The following is a 15021-nucleotide window of genomic DNA, read 5'->3' as shown; positions in this document are numbered from 1 at the left end:
TTCACAAGGTTGCTCCGGCACACAGGCTGCCCACCAATGCCTCTAAATTCTATTTATTCAAATTAATGTCCATCGATCGACTTCTAACACAAAAGCAATAACTCAATTACAATTCAATGCATTTCCAATCATAAATTATTAAATCAAATTTTCAATTCCATTTTGACTCTGGAACGAGAAATAAAAATAAAATTGGTAACTGTGACATTGAATAAATGAAGTCAACTTGCTCTAGAGCTGGCAAATAAATTCTCCTTTTTTGCATATTATTCATCATACATAAAAAATCGATGGCATAAATTAAAAGTTGTACAAAAAATATTCTTGTTTACTGTACTATGGCGATATATGCCAAATCTGTATATTTTTGCAACCCTTTCAATTCTTTTTTTGCAACCCTTTATATCTTCTATTTTAAAAATGTTTTTTATTATTTTACTGCCATAGCAATTATTTGCACATAGAACATGAAATGAAAATTTTGCATATATAGTTTAGATACTCGAGCATGTGTGTGTATATGTATGTGCGAATTTTCATTTTCCTGCACATATTCCGCATTTTAATCAATATTTTCCAGAATGCTTCAAAAAAGAACCGGGAAACAAAAAAATAAGTAATTAAATCATAGTGGAATGATGGGAATTTTAAGCGCAAATTTTGAGATGATATTGTGGAGTTGATGGAGATTAAGGATAGCTTTTATGGGCTATGTCTTGGATAATGTCTTTTGAGAATTGATTTTATGCTTATTGAAGGTATATACAAAGCTCTTAATGCAATGATTTATCCCAACAAGACTAATGAAGCTCTTAATTTCTCCAAATTCCATTCGAAAAATATGATCTTGGAAATTACTTATCTCTTGGAAGCTCTAAATTGAGACGGTTTAGTAAAAGTCACGGAGCGGCTAAATAATTCAAGGATAGAGGCTGTTAGTAGAGACAGTGCATTTGGTATCTTGACAATGCATTTGATATTATTAATTGACAAAAGGCAGCCAGCGTTTGAACCAACCTCAGACGTCAACTAATTGAGTCCATGGATCACAGTCGAATTTTCAGGCCAGTAAAGTAAGTAAATATAATAATAGTCAGTGATACGGTTTGCTAAAGCCATTTGGAACGAAGTAAATGGATCAATCTGTTAAGAATAATGTATCACGGATGACATACTTACTTCGCTGACTGTAGAAATCAATTTGGATCCATAGCTTTCCTCAGATGACATTTAAATCTGTCGCTGTTGCTGGTTTCCATCTGATCTACCGTTCCACCTATCTAAAGCTTCATTCCATGATCATTTGTTGGATAACTTACAGCTTTAAAAAGTAAAAATTGTAGATTGATCGGTTTGGTGTCAGTTCCACATAATTCATAGATTAAGCTTCATAATAGCACTTCTTGTTGATTTGCAATTGATTATCGTGTTGAGGTAAATGACAAAAATCTAGATTCAAGATTGGTGATCGAAAGATTCTTTGATAGATGTGTTAAGATGTGCAACTGTTGATGATGCTTAGTGATTCATTGCCGATAATTTAGAATGATCCACAATCAACTATAATAAACCAAATGCCCATAAAATCCATTTCAAGTTCAAACAAACACCGACAAAGTGCATCCTTAAAACTGCACAAATATTTGCAATAAAATCAGTTTTAAAATTGCAGGCGCGTGTACAATCCAACAACAACAATCCATAAAGCCTTTACAAGGAGAAAGCAAGGACAAAGTTGGGAATAATGTTATATAATAATCCCTCAAACAACACATAACCATTATTATTATTGCTGTTACTTCCACATCAGTAAAAAATGACTCTTCCTCTCAAATGTTGATGGTGTGTAGTTATAAAGCTTCGGTATATAAAATAATTCATGATAGAAAGAGAAAGTTTCTGGAACAAGTGCAGGGTGGTTTTCAACTGGGGAAACTAAAATGTATCAATAAGAAGAATAGCAGCACATAAAATCCCGATTCCCGATTTCACAAGCAAAACCCGATGACTAGCCTTTCGCTTACTATTGCTTGAATGTATTCGTGTTGCTGTATAAAGCTGAATGTACGAAAGGGAGACAAAAAAGGGATGGCAAAAAAAAATTCCAGAATATATACACAGACATATGTAGGAGCTTTCAATTTTTCCTGTTGGCATGATTGAAACAAAAAATTCAAAAAATTATACTTGAACTTGAAATATTTTCTTCGAGGACAGCCAATCAGGATGAAGCATTTGACAGAATAGCATAATTCACATCAGAATAATAAGAATAAGAATAGACAGCTAACTAACATTCATTTATGTGTATTACTGCGGCACTGTGTCTTTAAAGTGCAAAAATTAAAAATTTATTAAAAATTATTGTTGGCGTCATGTCGATTTATGGATGGTTTGATGGATATAAAGTATATATTTTTTTTTGGGAGTTGGAGTGACATTGAAATGTTTTTGAAAGGGAAATATGCACGGACATGAGTTAAATATCATGTATGAATTTATGCTTTATATGGAACATGTCGTGAGGTTATGTAATTCCTCTTCTGATTGATGGTGGGATTATTGAGGATGAGAGGAGGTGAAAATGGATTTTCTGGTAGAATAAAGGAATAAAAGACAGGAATTGCGTTGTGAATTATGTTTAAAATTCTCAACTTCCTTGATTGTTGTAGCTGATTGGAGTTTATAAATGAAATGAGGCAGAATTGATGCATTTTATGGATATTGTTCCATAATTAAGCTGTATTAAGCTCATAAGCAAGCTAAATTCTTAGAAACCAGCTTAGAGCTTGCTAAAAACTAGGATTCATCCAAAATTGTATGAGAAAGAAGAAATTAATCAAAACCGGAACCGACGGGTGCAGATTTAGGTCTAATTTAAGCAAAATCTTCTTTTAATCTGGATATTTAGTAATTCGAGCTCTCATTATAAGTGCCAGTTTACTGACAGCTATCCTTAACAGCCCAGTTGGTTCACTAGGACACCGCTATGTTGCTGAATTAACGGTAATCCACAAGGTTGTCCTGTCGACACAGTGAAGACTGATTTCGATCCATTTTTACATTGAAATGTGTGGTTTGTCACAGTTTGCCGCTTTGTTGTGCTGCTTAACTCTGTTGCTGGCTCTGTTTCCTGATTTCCACAAATACTCCTTCCAAATATTAAGCTGTCTATAATTTAAATTTAGTTTGATTACTATATATTGTCTTTTAAGTGCTAATTCTCAATTCCACGATGTTTTCATTATAAATTCCTTACTAAAACATAATTTTCACTTCCACTTCAAAATTTCCACTTAATTCCAACTCAATATTCCATCAAAATTACCCACTCATCCAAGCATCCTTCACTTTTCATCATCCAAAATAAACATCAAATGTATTTTACACTAAACTATCTACATATTGCTCATAATCCTTACATAAACATAAAATTTCTATTTATTTCACAACTTACACATCCTATTTTGCATTTATGTTTCATCATTCACAGCCATTATCGTTTCGATGAATATGAAAAAAAAGGATATACTTTCTTAAAATTGTTAAATATAAACTAGTAATTCAAGGCATTACATCAACTACGTGTTTGCAATCTATTTATACATGACTAGTATTTTTTACCATATTTTCCCCCTTCTTCTAATACTTTAGGAACTGGATGTGCTTAATACTTTCTTGAAGGAATATTTTTTGATGTGCAAATTTTGAGATTTTGGAGGAATTGGTAAAGAATTTTTGAGTTTAGAGCGCATTTTAGACTTGATGTGGACTTGTAAAGCAATCTTGGTGATATATAGCTCTATAAGGTCCCAATTGGACGATACAAGGGTCTCTTAAGGAGCAAAAGAGCTTCCAGACTTTAGACTGATTCTATTTGCATTCTATAATAGCTCCTTATGCCTCCTTTATGTAATTTAAGCTCATGTAACTCAATATGTAAATCTCAAACAAAACTGACTAAAATCCTCAACATTTTCATATAAAATATTGCACAGATATTAATGCCGAATCCCACCCAAAAATCACAAAATATCATAGGTATGAGTCAGCAGCGTGATACTTCCTTTCACAGAAACTTTCTAGTTTTCTAAAGTGTTTTTATTTGCATTTAATTATTCATGATTTTCATACATTGCTCTGTACTATAAAATATGAATAGGAAACGTAAGACGTAACGACTCATATGTCGCAAAAATGTGAAAATCTTGGCAGACGGAAAAACTTTTCCAATTACCTTTATGGTTTTTATTGCCATTTAAAGTTTATTTTTGTGGATGTCTTACAAAAAAATTATTATTATTATGTGGATGGGAATTATTGGGAATTTATTAGTTATTGTAGTGTGGGATGAGTTAGTGCTGATGGTATATTCATGGGGGATGGGGGAATATTTGGGGTTAACCCCTGTATCGCCTCCTCCATCTCTAAATTCAATTTTCTGGATTAAAATCACAATTTTGACAATAATTTTCCAAAATTTCCGAATTTCCATCAAAGTTTCCTCATTAAGAGGGTTGGGTGATGTTGGGGACCTTTACCCTAACCCCTTTCATACTCAGTAATCCAATTTTGATTCGAAACTTATAAATTTATCTCGTAATCCTGACAAAAATCATAAATTTTTAGAATTTTCATCACAATTTCCCGAATTTCCATCGAATTTTCCTCAACAACCAGCACCAATAAGCACAATTTCATTACCATATCAACAACATATTTTCAATCCAACTTACAATCAACATCTTTAAGTCATAAATATTTTCAATCAATTCAAGTGTAAGTTTCCTTCACAAAAATGCAGATTGCTGTTGATGCTTTTCTTGTGAAAAATATTTTCTTCATTTATAGCTCAAAATATCATCACATCAATTGAAATTCTATCTAAAGAAATAAATATATTTTTTTATATGCTGCACAAAGAATATTTTCTTGCACCTTGCTGAAAATTTTTGGATTCACGTTCGTTAACCTTCTGGAAATTGAGAAGAGAAATGAAATTTTTATTTTTTTGATGTTGGGAATGAATAAAAATTACAGAAGTCCTCGTGTTATTGATCGAGGGACTTAAGCGCATTTTTGTCCCAGCGATCAGTAATTGGTTAATAAGTCACTTTTAGACCTAACAAAAAATCCAGGTCACTTAAAGACCTAAAAAAACAAGATCAAGTAAGATCCAGGTCACTTCCAGACCTAAAAAACAAGATCAAGTAAGATCCAGGTCACTTCCAGACCTAAAAAAACAAGATCAAGTAAGATCCAGGTCACTTCCAGACCTAAAAACAAGATCCAGTAAGATCCAGGTCACTTCCAGACCTAAAAAACAAGATCCAGTAAGATGCAGGTCATTTCCAGACCTAAAAAACAAGATCCAGTAAGATCCAGGACACTTATAGACCCAAAAACAAGCTCCAGTAAGGTCTAAGTCACTTGTGTCCGCTTTGCAAAAATAAGATCGATAAGATTCGTTAAAGAAAGAATTCAAGCAATTAATTTTCAAATATTAAGAATATTTTGAAAAAACGTTTTTCTGAAATTCAAATTTTTTAACGGATTTGAAAATTTCAAAGCTTTCTCGCAAAAGTTTGTTTACATTTTGTACTGAAATATAAAATTCATTAATTATCGTATTTAGAGATTGTTTTAAGATTTTTAAAATACTTTGCGGCCAATAAAACAATGGAACTGATCTTTTAAAACCATTCCGAGCTCTCTACGATGTCTAGTTAAAAAGTTTTTCTTCGCCCGAACAGCCGAACAAAGTGTCTTATTAAGCTACCTTTTTGAAAACAAGTTTCAAAAATGCGCTAAAAAGTGTCTGGAATTAAAGTTGAAAAATGTAATGAAATTTTGAAACAATTTCAAAAAAAAATTGTGTTTTTTGATTTAAAATGAATCAAAACATATCAGTTTGTATTTAACAATCTTATTATTAATAAAGTAGAATTTTGAGATTTGAACTCACTTTATGTTAGAGTTTTAACTTTTGAACAATTAAAAATTTAATTTTAAATGAGCAAAAGTCAATTTTAAATTTTTTTTTGAATTAAATCAAAGTTAAAATTGAGTTAAAATTTTTATAATTATTGAAAATAAAATTAAAATTTAATTCTAATTTACCAGATTCAAAAATTAAATTTTACCATTTTTTCGATTTAAGTTTTTTAAATCTTCTAAAATTTTCAATTTTTTTAAAATTTCCAATTATTTTTCTTCAATTTCCAACTTCATTTCAACAACAAAAAAAAACAGGAACATACCTGAACTTAAAACATTATTCCCTCTTTATGCAAAAAAAACTACGCTTCACAATTTTATTACTTTAACAACGCAATTTAATTTGATGCTGACTGGAACAAAACACGATATTTTCTCAGCCATAATAAAATTCTTTCTTTGTTCTTCTGTCGATGCAAATAATAAAAACATCGCAATTTTTAGTCGTTTCAAGGTGAGAAAAATGTGAAATTGTATAATATTTTTTGCAAACAAATTGAATGTTTTTAGTTTTTATTATAAGAGAGTTTTATTGATGTTGTTAATTGGTTTGAAGGAAGTTTGATAGTTTTTGATGGAAGCATGGAGGACGCTATGTAGGTGATGCATAATGATTTGAAATCCTGTCAAAATTTATTTTGTTGAATTTTTACGATAATTAGAAACTAAAATATTAAAATTGAACATAAAAATTTGAACAAGAATTCGGTTCGAATCCCTAGTGAGTTAGTTAAAGAGATTTCTGCAATAGCAGCATTTATTGTTTTTTTTTTCAAAATTTTTTAAGGAATTTTCTATTTTTAAATAACTCTTTTGACTTAAATTTCAAATCAATTTTCACTAACTCATGAAAAAAAATGTAAAAATTCCAAAAAAATTCAAAAATTTGCATTGAAAAAGTTGAAGTTTCTAACAATTTTTCATTAATCCTCTAAGTCTCACTTCCAACAATTTATTCAAATTTTCAAATTTTTATTCCTTATCTTATCTTATCAAAAATGATCAACAAAGTCACAAGTACATCAAAGGAAACTTCCATCTACACAGAATTTATATTGACTGCACACTTGGACAAATCAGTAAGTCAAACAATGAGTTTGTTTATATACATAATATTTAATCAACTGTGTGTTGAATGTGGCGTAAATTTTTTTATAAACTTAACTCTTTTGGAGGTAGCATGTTGTTGATTCTTTTGGCGTAATAATAAACAGTAGATAGAGATATTGGAGGTCGTTTTGAGTGTGAATTTTGGATGTGCTGGAAATTAATTTGGAGTAAAAATTCTTTAGAATAAGGTTCAAATCCTATTCCCAATTGTGAGAGTCTGAAGCTAAATATCTAGTGAGAGAGTGACATTAAAGCCATAATTGGAATATATGACCAGCACCAGAGTTCTTACCGCTCTTTTCCACAATAAATCCGAGTCGACTTTGAGCTTTGACCAAAACTAAGGGCGCAGGCCAGTCTTCATCAGCAACATCGACATTATCATCTTGCATCCTAACCAGAAAATCATTGAGTATGAATAAAGCATCAATTCCTTCATTTCGACCCCCTTTTAAAATTCAATCATCTCAAAAAGTATCACAATATACAATCTACAAGATGTTTAAGGTCATTCCTAACCCCCTAACCTACATACCTAAATATATAATCATACTATGTCATTCATACTTTCATTTAAAATTCCTTAATCTTCATTCCAAACAACTTGTTAATGTACAGCATATCAATTTTACCTAAACAAATAATATATCCATCTATTTCACTTTTACACGCTTGTCAAACCTCTTTAAAGAAATTATTAATCAACATCCGTAATTCTTTACAATCATGCATGCATTAAATTTTTCTAGCTGTTCTTAATCAATATGATGAATGTGCACATAAATGTATGAAAAAACACCCATGCGAGCACTAAAAAATCTGTGTGTTTACATTCTCATTGAAGCACATGAGCAAACATTGACAATTAAGGAAGATTGTACAATAAAATTAATTAAACACTTTAACTTGGGTATGAGGGAATGAAGGAATGAAGGAAATGCGCACATATGAAAAATTTAATTTTATATTAAAAAATCAACGAAATTTCTTCATTAAATGGCAAGTGTTCTTTGATCAGGGATGAGTTATAAGGAACATCCAACATGAAAAAAAGTCAAAAACTTTTAATTTTAGAGGGTTAGAGGAAAAAAGTTGCTCTAAAAAAGGGTTGAGGATGAGATTGATTAACATACGCGGCGGTGGTATTATATATGCTCATTCCTACATATAATACACACATAATAAATGTGATATGTGAAGAATCGCCCGTGGGGAATTTATAAACGCTATAAAATGAGTCGGTAATGTGTGATTCATTATGCCTTACATCATGATGTATTGACATGATATTTATCTTGGCACGCTAAAAAACTTTTTTTTTTGTTACTTACTCTTTTCCGTGTGTTGTATGTTGTATAAGAAAACGTGCGGCACCACATTTAATTAAAGTTACAAAAAAATAGGAAACAAAAAAAGAAGGAGAAAATTTTCTTTGAATGGAAGTAAAAAATAAGTAAAAGCGAGGGTTGATAAGATTTTTACGAGTGGGAGGCGCATTTTTGAAGTTTGTGTAGGAATCGAACTCAATTAATTGAAATTTTTCAAAAATCTTTCATTTTTGCCATCAAAATTCATCAGGATAGCAGTCGTGAAGCCACCAGGACACCCCTCTCTTTACACCTAGCCTTTCATCTACATTTAATACATTTACAAGGTATTCCTCAAGGTACGGGAAAGTTTACGTTTAGAAGTAGATCCCGGTGTAGATGTATACCAAGAAACCAGACCCAGACAGGCGTGTTTCTGGCTTCGAGTGAGTCGGATCGATCAAAAACCAGTCAAATTCTAGAGTTACTCTTGATTGGGGACACTGTTATCTGACGTTTGCATCAGAATTGGCAGGACTTTGATGATCCGGACCCCAATAATCCAAAAAGACAACATCAATGCAGTTGAGACTCTTAAAAGTGAACTCCGGACCTCAGCAGTGGCAGTTTCAACATTGAACCAACTCTGGATTGCATGGCTTGTCCCTTTCGACCTTCCAAGTCATTTTGACCTTATTCCTTCTTTCACAAGAATCACTAACTACACTTCAAATACATTCCAAGCCACTTTCCCAACCAAACATCCACCACATACTCCCAAAATTAAGGTGCATCAACCATTAAGTCTAAAGCATATGTGAACGAATGACTGAGAAAATTCTCATCCATAAATATCATCATTAATGATCCTTGAAGTAGATGATGCTACTCGCAATGGTTACGTACATGAACGTCATGTATAAGTATAATTTAGGAACTTTATCTTGTCACAAACGCATTCTACTTACGATGTACGAAAAGTGAGAGATGAACGAGCATGCGACATTAATTTTATGGGCTCCTAACTAGAGCATAAGCATATCGTAAATATCTTTTTCAGCAGATTTTCTTTCTTCCTTCACGAGTTGCTTGCTGTAGCTTGCTTGCCTTTCCTTTTTTTTGTTTTTATGCTGTAAATTCTCATATCATTTTCTCATATGTGACTTCTTGTATCTTAGATTGTGGATTGGAGATAAATTAGTGCTTTTATTATGAGACATTGTTGAACTTGCTGTAGCTGGTTGGGTTGAGATCGCGGGATGTAAAGTCATGGATGTTGAAATTGAGGTTAAAGAGAGGGAAATTTGGGTCATAAAGCTTGATTTTGACTGAATTTGGAGTCAAGGATGATGATAGGATTCGAACCTGAGACTTATAGCACTTAGCAGCAACTTTATGACCTCCACCCTGCAAGTCTAGTCATCAAACCCTTCAAACATCCTCTACACTTCACAACAACCCAAGTACATCCAATTTCCTTCATAAAGTCCACATAAATTGACATAAAAGCTCCAAAAAAACTTAATCCAAAAGTCAAAGATCATTGAAAAGTCTTCTTCGCCCATTTTTGTGCTGATTAAGCTTCTCTTATTGAAAAATTTGTTATTAAACATTTCTTCATATCATTTTCATTATATACGGATATTGCTCATCATATTTATGACATATTGTTTTGCACATTTCTTTCTATGTTTTGTGCTTTACTTCTTGTTGGAAGTATTTTTTGTCATGTTAAGAAATTGCTCTAGTTTGCTGGATGTGGTGACTTATGGGTGATGGGCTTGAGTGGTTCTGTTATGATCCATATAGATATACCTTGGTTTATCGACACCTCTAGTAAAGGATGATGTATGCAAGGGGTTATCCTTACTAACATGACTGTGCAGATCAAATTGTGAAATATTGTCTATCTTAGACAGCATGCTCCAATAGCGATGGTGGGGCAGTTGACTCACCAACTGAATGCGTACCTGATGTCATCTTATGGTGCTGGATATGAGTTAGATACCCATCAGGTATTGTGACACAGCACTCCTTGGTTGGAAGCATAGACCGGAACCACATACGATATACGGTCCATAGTGTTCAATAGTGAGCCACGTCCAACAGTTTGGGCAACACTGGTCTAAATTGTCTTATTCAAGTCTTCACAAAGAATAACGAGCTCTTGAATACTTAAAGCTACCTTAAAATACACCATACCCTACTATAGCTCCCTCGACACCATCCCTTGCCATTCAGCTTCATTCTACTTCTTTAGCTCCTTCCCATATATTAAATCGAATGAGATAAAGCGCGATGAGGAAAATTTGTGTGTCTGCGACAGCTTTTCCTTCATATTTTTTATATATATATTCTTTATTTCAGCTCATACATAAACGTACACTCATATGTATGTTCAGTTGTTATGAGACGCTTGTTGCGACACAAACAATGATGAAGGAATGCGGTAATAAATAGGATTTATATTGTTTTCGTGTACTAAAGCGGAATGAATCAAGTGGATTGTTTATGAAACATACAATTTAAGCTTTAAAAAAATATATTTCACATTTATATGCTTCTGTCAGCGTCTATAATCCGTAAGAAGGTCGTTGGCACTTTCACTATGTATCCCAAAACCATTAAATGTGTCACTTATTAATATCTAATTTTCTAATATCAATATTATGAATCGATTCCATTCGATAGTTTGATTACCAGATGGGACGCATAGATGAATCTTCTGTCTCTAATATTCTTTTTTTTTTGGTATTAAGGAACGACCTTTTATACATCTTTAATCTAATGGCAATTTTTATATTCTTTAAAATACAGAAGGATGGAGATATTTAATGGATATGTCACAATGAATTTGAATCATCATGTGAGGTTCTGATGGGTTACGTGTGAGCAACTCTTCTTCCTGAATTGCTGTCTGTTTTAAAGGTTGGAGGTGGAAATGGGAAGGTATTTTTGACTTTGATGTTGTTGCTCGTGGGTTGATGACTTTAAGGTGGATTTTGGATGGTGTTGGAGGATTTTTGGGAGATTTAGAGCTGGATGGACGTCAAATGAAAGAGGGTCCGTCACTGATACTATAATGATCTGAAATGGATACTACTAATAATGGCGACAGGACGCTGACTCAATTCTTTATCAAATTGGCTTCTTTTTGGCGTTAATAAGCCCAATTAACAATGAGTGGAAGGTCTCCTGGGGGGTGGTTGTTGTCAGCCTTTGCTGTAGTCATCTAAGTAAAGATGGTCAGCTACTCAATTTCCCAGCATCTACCTTACAAACTTCCCATCCTTTTACATCCATATTTCCCATAAAAGCCAACTATTTCTCGATTGAAATTTCTCAATATTAAACTTTCTTCCTTGCCTTTTGAGTCTCATCCACTATCATCGTCCGTTCCTTTACAAAAAAGAATCAAGAAAGGTTCACATACTTTTTTTTTTGATAATAAAAAACAGAGTTCGTGAAGATCGAAAAAATCTTTGATTTTCCAAAATCATTTTTTTTTTGTGATCTCAAAAAATCATGATTTTTTCGATCTTACGTAAATCATTACGTATGATTTTTTTACGTAACGAAGATCATTTTCAAAATGATCTTTTCTACGTAAAATCATTTTGTTTACAAATTATGTTAATGAACAACTATGCTCATTAGTACATTAATACTTAACATGATTTGTTTCTACAGCATTTTTAGATGATTATTAAATCGTTTTGAATCTATTTACATTACTTTAAGTACTAAAATTAGCTGAATTTTCATTCAAAGTGATATGTTCTGGATCATATTTTTAGTTAAATTAATCGCTTAAAAAGGTTTGATTCAATTTAAAATGACTTGATAATCATCTGAAATCTCTATCTAGAATTTATTTACACGGTTATAGGTGCTTAATGTAACTAAATATATGATCCAGAACATATCACTTTGAATGAAAATTCAGCTAATTTTAGTACTTAAAGTAATGTAAATAGATTCAAAACGACTTAATAATCATCTAAAAATGCTGTAGAAACAAATCATGTTAAGTATTAATGTACTAATGAGCATAGTTGTTCATTAACATAATTTGTAAACAAAATGATTTTACGTAGAAAAGATCATTTTGAAAATGATCTTCGTTACGTAAAAAATCATACGTAATGATTTACGTAAGATCGAAAAAATCATGATTTTTTGAGATCACAAAAAAAAATGATTTTGGAAAATCAAAGATTTTTTCGATCTTCACGAACTCTGATAAAAAATGATTTTTTTTTTCAGACAAAATAAAGGGATAATTTTAGATGTTTGGGGACTGACTCTTGTGTGTGTCTTCATGTATTTATGGCATTTTATTCTCTTTGTTACTTCAAACCACATTATGAATATATAAAAGACGACGATGATGATTTGTGGAAAGCTTGAATGAGTATCAGTGGGGACATGAAAGGTCACTAAAGTTTAAATTCTTTTCTTGAAGAAGGAAGGAAGGAATTTTTTGGGGTAAAGGATAAGATTGAACTTTTGGTAGTTTTGAGGTTGAAGGAGAAGCGATTTTGGAGCTTTGTGGATGCTGTGATTGTTGTGGATGTTGAGATGACTCCAAAATTTGGACATAATGTTAAAATGCTATCAATTCTATTGAATGCTAAGCTAGGAAGCTTGATTGCACATGCATATGAACTTAGGAACAGCAAGGAAGCTAGTAAGTAGCCCGAACTGTCCAATATAGCACTAGGACACACGATCGTCACTGTATTAACGACAATACGCAACCATGACGTGAACCTGATCACATAAATTAAAATTTACATCCAATATCACTTACTACTTCTCAATCCTATATCCATTCATCCTTTATCCACCAACTAGCTCTCATTTCACCTCACTCCACAAGTCAATAAGATCAACAGTGAAATATTCAAACAATTCATTCCTTTTATTGCTCGATATATTCACATTTATGTATGACTGTCTCAAGTATCAAGCAATAACTCATAAAAATAGTTGAGCATATTCTTCAATCCTCAACGTTGTTAAAGAAAGCTTTTGTGGAGGAATTTCTGTATTTTTTATTATGCACATTTTCATAAGCTTTATGTCCATCAAAATTTTTATTAAGTTTACTTAGTGGAGCTATTTGAATATTTTGTGGATTATTAACTGGATTTTTAAGGGGTAATTTGGATTTTTTTGAGTGTTTTTGGGGAGGTTTGGAGGGGATTGCAACGTAGATTGGATGTAAATTAGCTAGAATGAACGTAATGTCTTTAGGATCGTCTAAATACTTGTCATATCGACAGGTTACTATAAAATGATTGGGAGATCGGTCTATGGTGGGAATTGAAACTACTAAGCTCATAAAATGAATGATATAGACATCGGAACTGTTCCCTAACCACTCGGCCATAGAGGCATTACTCTCGCACTGACATATTCGCGTATTTATGGCTCGATACCCCAGATTCCACTCTGTTCAGACACGATTTGCTCCTTGATGCTGATTTTTGATCATATTCAGTCATATTGGATCATTTTTGATCACTTTAAGTCATTTTATCAGTTCCGTACCCTTGTTAAGCAGTCTAAATCACAAGCAGAGCTCGAATTCAGCTCAGGCTTAGGTTGGAAAATTTACCAAGCTCCTTTGTGATCTAGAAGCTGGTAAAGCCATCCAAAGACAGAATCTGAATCTCCAACTTCCACATTCAATTCCTATAACCTCCCACAATATGACAATATCCAGCCATCCAACCAAGTAAAAAGAAACTCCCCACAAAAAAAAAATAAATATTTCGTCGACTGCCACAATAATATTTTGTACTCTTATCAAAGATCTAACATATAGTTACGACATTATGTTAGTTCGACAATAAAGCTGAATAGAAATTGCAGTTTATCATCAAAATAACCGCCAAATATACAATGAGTTGTTTGTACATCATTCTACTGAGTATAAATTTTCATCGTCTTCTTCTTGCTTCTGCTTATGTTATAGTTTGCTGAATAGCAGAATTTATATATTTTTGATATGCTCACATATAGCATGATATAAAAAAAAGTTTTAGTCACATAGTTTCGTACTCAGCGGAGAACTTTCATTTTCATAATATTTTGCTGTTTCATTGTCACATTATTTTATATTTTTCTTCTCATTTATGACAATTATATTTTTGTGGATGCAAGGATGGGGAGCTTTGGGGGTATATTGAGGGATTTCACGGATTATTCTAGAGAAAATATGTTTTAAGTGTGCTTTATGTCTTAAAGTGCCACTTTTTCTAGCAACTCCTGGTAGCTCAGTGGTAGAGCTTGTGACTGGGAATCGTAAGACGTGGGTTCGAGTCCCACTCGGGCTATGTTGTTGGCAAATGTCCTTTTTCATTGAAACTACAAATTTGCCTCAGTTCCATCTTCCTAAAAGATCTTCCACATTCTTAATCCAGTCTATCCAATCCACATCCTCAACAGCCAATTCTCATCCAATTCCTCAGTGTCACTTCCTTGTCTCAATACATAAATTATTGATATGAAAGCAAAAGCAAAGAAAATTTATGTCACAATTCCTTCTTTTTTCTTCTTATTCATCCACATCCACCCAGTCGTCCTTCGTCGCAGCAGT

The 15021-nt window shown here is 32.5% G+C and overlaps 1 long non-coding RNA gene and 1 other non-coding gene across 2 annotated transcripts; one reads left to right on the top strand and one right to left on the bottom strand.

Annotated features, from left to right (window-relative positions):
- Positions 1-4079: 4079 nt before the first annotated feature.
- Positions 4080-6421, bottom strand: LOC139097794 (uncharacterized). Its single transcript, XR_011545096.1, has 3 exons — positions 6261-6421; positions 4939-4975; positions 4080-4884 (listed from the first exon to the last, which is right to left on the bottom strand). It is a non-coding gene; the product is annotated as an uncharacterized lncRNA (long non-coding RNA).
- An 8261-nt stretch (positions 6422-14682) lies between these two features.
- TRNAP-GGG (transfer RNA proline (anticodon GGG)) lies at positions 14683-14758 on the top strand. The gene has a single exon. It is a non-coding gene; the product is annotated as a tRNA-Pro (tRNA).
- The last annotated feature ends 263 nt before the right edge of the window (positions 14759-15021 follow it).

The sequence above is a fragment of the Chironomus tepperi genome, unplaced genomic scaffold (assembly GCF_022539635.2).
Source record: "Chironomus tepperi strain 1889 unplaced genomic scaffold, CSIRO-AGI_Ctep_v1 contig_430, whole genome shotgun sequence".
Classification (NCBI taxonomy): Eukaryota; Metazoa; Arthropoda; class Insecta; order Diptera; family Chironomidae; genus Chironomus; species Chironomus tepperi.
The sequence above is the reverse complement of the archived record's forward strand: the minus strand, read 5'-3'. Positions and strand labels throughout refer to the sequence as shown.